Source organism: Stegodyphus dumicola, chromosome 4 (assembly GCF_044657685.1).
Source record: "Stegodyphus dumicola isolate Sdum_Otavi_A_Nest chromosome 4, ASM4465768v1".
NCBI classification, from domain to species: domain Eukaryota; kingdom Metazoa; phylum Arthropoda; class Arachnida; order Araneae; family Eresidae; genus Stegodyphus; species Stegodyphus dumicola.
The window spans coordinates 174,274,478-174,280,210 of NC_140771.1; the positions used below are offsets into that span (position 1 = coordinate 174,274,478).

The window sequence follows — 5,733 nt, forward strand, 5'->3', positions numbered from 1 at the left end:
AATAATTAACACAACCATTTAATTTAAATTGTGTGTCTGTATTTGTCATTGTCTTAACCATTAAACTAGATCACTAGTGTGTTCTATCACATTAGTTAAAGCAAAAGCTGAATGTCCACAGTAATTACCTGAGATAAAATACATCTAAAATGTAAATAAATAAATACCATATCAAAACATAAAACATCAGATTTGACTGCAAAAATTTGAATATTACTTAATTGGGCTTAGTTAAATATTTTAAAATTTTTAATCACAATATATGCACATTATATTTTATTACAGATATCACTGAACGCACGTTGAATACTGTGGAATTAAAAATATTTCCTACAATCTTTGCTTTGGTCACTCTCCATAAATTCTAAGACCGCCTATAATGATTTTACTCTGAAGTATAGATCCTTTAGGAATATCAATTTTTTCTCCATTATTAGCAACAATAATCACATCACCTTTGAGAACGACATTCTTTCCGAAAGTTACATCTCCAGCTATTGTTAGATGAAGAAGATCTTTACAGTCGGGTATGTTTTGGAATCGCTTCTCCATTTCACGATAGCTTTGAAAGTGACCATCCACAAATTTAACTTGAGGGGGAAATGAAAATGGTCTTAAAGGATTCATTGTTACATTCCCGTTTCCAAGGACGTATACATTGCTCTTAATCAGAAAGAGGTCTGAAGAGGATTTGACAGGTAAAAATCGACTTCGGGGAACAACTACTGCAAATGCATGGTTGAAATATTGAATTGCGGCTCCAGATGCCGTTTCTAATTGTATAATTTCTAATTCTTTTTCACCAACCATTATCTTTTTCTTATTTTCTATGATCTCAAGTGAAAGATCATTCTTTTGTAACATCTTAACTATTGATTCAAGTTTTATCCATAAGTTGTTAGTATTAAAGACTTCAAAGTTAGCCATAGATTTAAAATCATCAATGTGGTTTTCAGGCACTTCAGCATATTCTAGTAATTTTACTTTTCCCTTCCAGCAAATGAGTGTTCCACCTTTAATATCAGCTGCGGTTTTCTTGGTGACTTCCATCATGAAATCTGGAGCAATGTCCGTTGTAGGATTTATTATGGTATTGAGGATTGCAAAATCTACTGTTGCCCCCAAATTATCTATGTTAGAAAGAAAGCAGTATTCTCTGCCTTCATCCATGAAATTCTTGATTAGTCCAGACTGATGAAAGGCATTATAGAAGTTACCATGCCCTGGAGGATACCACAAATATTTCTCTAAGTTGCTACATGATTTTGGAAGCGGACTGTAGTCATCAGCACGTATTCTTGGATATCTACTTTGATTGAAAGTATAAATTTTCGTCTTCAGATTCTGGTATTTCCTTAACTCGTTTTCTGTAGCTTCGTTTGTATTAAAAGAATTCATCAAGACTAAAGGTACATTTGCATCATACTGGGTGTTCAGATCTTCTATTTGACGAATTGTTAGATCTAAAAATGTAAGACCGCTGCGCACGTGTATCAAACTCTTAGGGCCATCGCATTTCATGGTTGTGCCCAATCCTCCATTTAGTTTAACGACAACGAGTTTATCGAGCAGGTTCTTAAACGTGTCAGTGCCTGGCCTTAAAATACTGTTGTAGTCTAGTAAACTTTTAGGCTTTAAAGGCGTTATTTCTTCCCATTGGACAGAGGGCATCTTCGGGTCGAGATATCTCTTATACAATTTGAAAAACTCTTGAAAATCTTGCGCTTGAGAATCATATTCATCTTTCGGACAGTCCTTCAAGAGCTTCTTAAGATGCTCTTCCATGTTACATATCGCATTTCTATTTGGATTCATGCTCTTTTCCTCACTCTCATTCCTATGCTATGTTTGGCAGATTTCGATGGTAGTATAGTAGAGCTGCTGTAAAATATTGCTGTGTTAATTTAACAGTTAAAAAATAAATAACTTAAGATCTAAAACGTAATTAATAATCAACTGATGTGTTATAACTCAAACATAGCATGATACCATAAAATTCATTTAGTTCTTCAGATACGAAGAAATATGTGAATTTTAATATACGGGAAGACATATATAAGTGATGAAAAACAAAATGTAAACTCGATTCAATTCTGTTTAAAAGCAATACATGAAATTCATAAGAATATTTTTATTACATTTTAATCTCATATTCAACATTTAATTTTTTTTTCAAAATGGTAAATATAATACGCCTATTATACATATTCAGTATATAGAATAAAGCAGAAATGAACACAAAGGAATAGATGTATTATAAATATTCATATCATCAATAAAAATGTTCAGATATTTGTCTTCTGTTGTGCTGTCTGCGACAGAAAATGGCGTTGGAGTAACTCGGGTATCAGGAAAAGTGTGATTTGTTGCCGAAGTTTAGAAACATCCACAAAGACGAAATTGACTACTTTAAAGGATAAATGAGCAATTCATGCAATATCTATAAGAGTTATTTAATATATATATATAATATAATGATCGATTAATTGTTTGTTTTTCCAGTGCAGGAGCGCGCCTCGTCAAGGCCGCTACAAAATACAAGCACCTAGTTTCATACTGCTTTGTCTAATGCACTAATAAAAATGAAAATGATATATTTTTCGCATTTTTATACACATATAAATATTCTCTCAAATTGTTCAGTTTGATAGAATATGTTACGTATTTTATTTACAGAATCTCACGACTGCTCTTAAAATAAGTGTGCATGTGTATTAATACTGATGAGTGCTCGTAGGAATAACTAAGATGTTAGTAAAATAATAACGTGTTTTACACGGGTAGAATGTGGAAAAGAAAATGAAATGTTTATTTCTTAGTGTTATTTCAATGTATTTTTAAACCACGCAAAATTTTACTTTGCATTATGCATTTACAGTACACAATATTGCAAACTGGAGTCTAAGTTTAACTTGAAAACTACAATATGAATACAACATAAAAATGTGAAAACCTGCACTTTAATTTACATTTAATTTACATTTATTTTGAGAAAAAATATATTGGCTGTATTTGTACAGAATGCAAGAAAATAGATAAGTAATTAATGCATAATACACCTACATTTAAAATACGAGGGCTATCCAGAAAGTAGATTACGTTTTGGAATAAAAAAATAAACAAAGTATAGGAAACAAATTTTATTAAATACAGATGAAAGCCACACTCAAATACTACTTTTCTACATAGTCACCATACAAATTAAGGCATTTATCGTAGCGATGTACGAGCTTGGAAATTCCTTCGTCGAAAAATTCGGCCGCCTGCGCCTTCAACCACTTCGTTACCTCTTCTTGCAGCTGTGCGTCGTCATCAAAACGCTGCATAGCCAGCCACTTCTTCATTGCTGGGAATAGGTGGAAGTCGCTCGGTGCCAGGTCGGGACTGTACGGCGGATCAGGAAACAACTCCCACTTAAAAGATTCAAGAACTTTACGAGTGACATTTGCCGTGTGGGGCCGGGCGTTGTCGTGAATCAACAAGATCTTAGAGCTCAACATTCCTCTGCGCTTGTTTTGAATTGCTCTTCTGAGTTTTTGGAGAGTTTGGCAATACCTTTGAGAGTTTATTGTAGTGCCTCTTTCCAGGAAGTCCACCAAAATTACACCTTTTCTGTCCCAAAAAACAGTCGCCATCATCTTCCTTGCCGACATTGTTTGCATGCATTTCTTGGGTTTTTGGGGAGAACTTGTGTGCCCCCACTGCATTGATTGCAATTTCGTTTCACAGTTCACATGTTTCACCCATGTTTCGTCACCAGTAACGATGCGATCGAGTAAAGAGTCACCATCCTTATGGTAAGAGTCCAAAAAGTTCAACGCTGCAGCCATTCGCTGATTTTTGTGGTCCTCTGTCAAGATTTTTGGAATCCATCTTGCACAAAACTTGTGGTAACCAAGCTTTTCGCTGATGATTTCGTGCAACAAACTTCGCGAAATTTGTGGAAAACTCAAAGAAAGTTCCGTTATTGTGAAATTTCGATTTTCACGGACTTTAGCATCGACTTTTTCGAGAAGTTCGGCGGTCACTATGCTGGGTCTCCCACTTCGATCTTCGTCGTGAACATTGGTTCGGCCATTTTGAAATCTTATGACCCACTGACGCACTCCACCTTCAGTGATAATGTTGTCCCCTTACACTTCATGAAGCTGCCGATAGATTTCTATCGGTTTACAGTTTTTTGCAGTCAGAAACCTTATTACTGAGCGCACCTCGCAGCTCGCGGGATTTTCAATTAACGCAGACATTTCAAACCGTCACAGTATCTGAACGGAGCACAGCACGAACCTCTCACTAGCACGGCTAGATGCAGACTGAGCTGCGCAACGCTCTGACCCCAAGATGGCCGCGCTATCCCCGCCCCTAGCGGACACAGACGGAAACGTAATCTACTTCCTGGATGGCCCTCGTATTATTTATTTTAATCGGAAGTACAACTTAACAGCAGCTTTAAACTTAATTTAGATATCTCTAGTTTCTTTAAAACAATAAAATAAGAAGTATCTTTAATAAAAAACATATTGATGCATGTAATCAGACGACACCGTCAGTTCTGAAATCATTCATATCAACTTTTCACATTTTACGAAAACGTTATTATTGTACTTTTAATGCTCATAGATAACTTGAATTTTTTACTATAATAAAAATAATATAATAATAATATATTAATGTAATATAATATAATAATATAACGTAATAATAATAGAAAAAACTAATCTAATAACATAACATAATAATAGTATATTAATATAATATCATAATATAACATGATGATAATATATTAATGTAATATAACTTGCACATATTGAATACATTGTGCATATTTACTTTAATATATTACAACTTCAATATATTAACGCAAGATTTTACTAAAATAATGCATAAAATGATAGAAAAGCAAGAACAAAATTCATGCAATCTTAATGATATATTTTGATATGAATGAATTTTTGCGAATAATGTTTATATAAGAATCTAATTGCAATTTCATGAAAATAATACTAACCGCACTTTATCAACCAAAAATCAGTTCTTTATTTGCATTTATATTTTAAATGTATAAATATTTATTTCACGAATATAAAAATTCCTATTTGAATTGATGTTTTAATTTTGATATCTGAGCTCTCTCACTTCTATTTTAATTATGCAAAATAAATACAGCTAAATGTGTTGCCATTCATGCTTCAAAACTCATCTAGTTTAACGCAATAAATTGTAAAATTCTACAGTCCACTAAGCCCAATCATTATGGAATCAATTATTAATACGGAAGACATTAATTACCATTTCTAAGAAAGCAGATATCATCATATATTATATTTCCGTCTTATATTAAAAAAAAAAAAAAAAAAAAAAAAAACTGTGCTGAAATAGAGGTCAAATTATAAATGCCATCTTTAATTTTTGAATCAATTATACTTTATTTAACACGTGAAACATTATTTGAATCATTTTGTTAATTTACAGCGTATGTACAGACAAATGTGTAATTATTAACAAATAGGACTTAAAATTATGCAGTAAAATGGAATAAATTGCTTAAATAACGAGGTAAGTTTTGCTCTTTAATGTAATGAAGAAAGGAGTTTCTATAAGAAAATTAAAAAATTAGTTTTCAATAAAACTTAAATTAAAATCTGAAAGGCTTTAGATTTTAACGATCACTCAAAAGGGCTTGTCAAAGTTATTTACGCTGTTGCTGACCTCGCAGTATACTAGCCTGCTGTC

At 32.8% G+C, this 5,733-nt stretch overlaps 1 pseudogene across 1 annotated transcript; it reads right to left on the reverse strand.

Moving 5' to 3' along the window:
- Positions 1–253: 253 nt before the first annotated feature.
- On the reverse strand, positions 254–5,132 carry LOC118196358 (UTP--glucose-1-phosphate uridylyltransferase pseudogene; annotated as a pseudogene). The gene is made up of 2 exons (XR_015040526.1): positions 5,009–5,132; positions 254–1,878 (listed from the first exon to the last, which is right to left on the reverse strand). The product of XR_015040526.1 is annotated as a UTP--glucose-1-phosphate uridylyltransferase pseudogene (transcript).
- Positions 5,133–5,733: the final 601 nt, after the last annotated feature.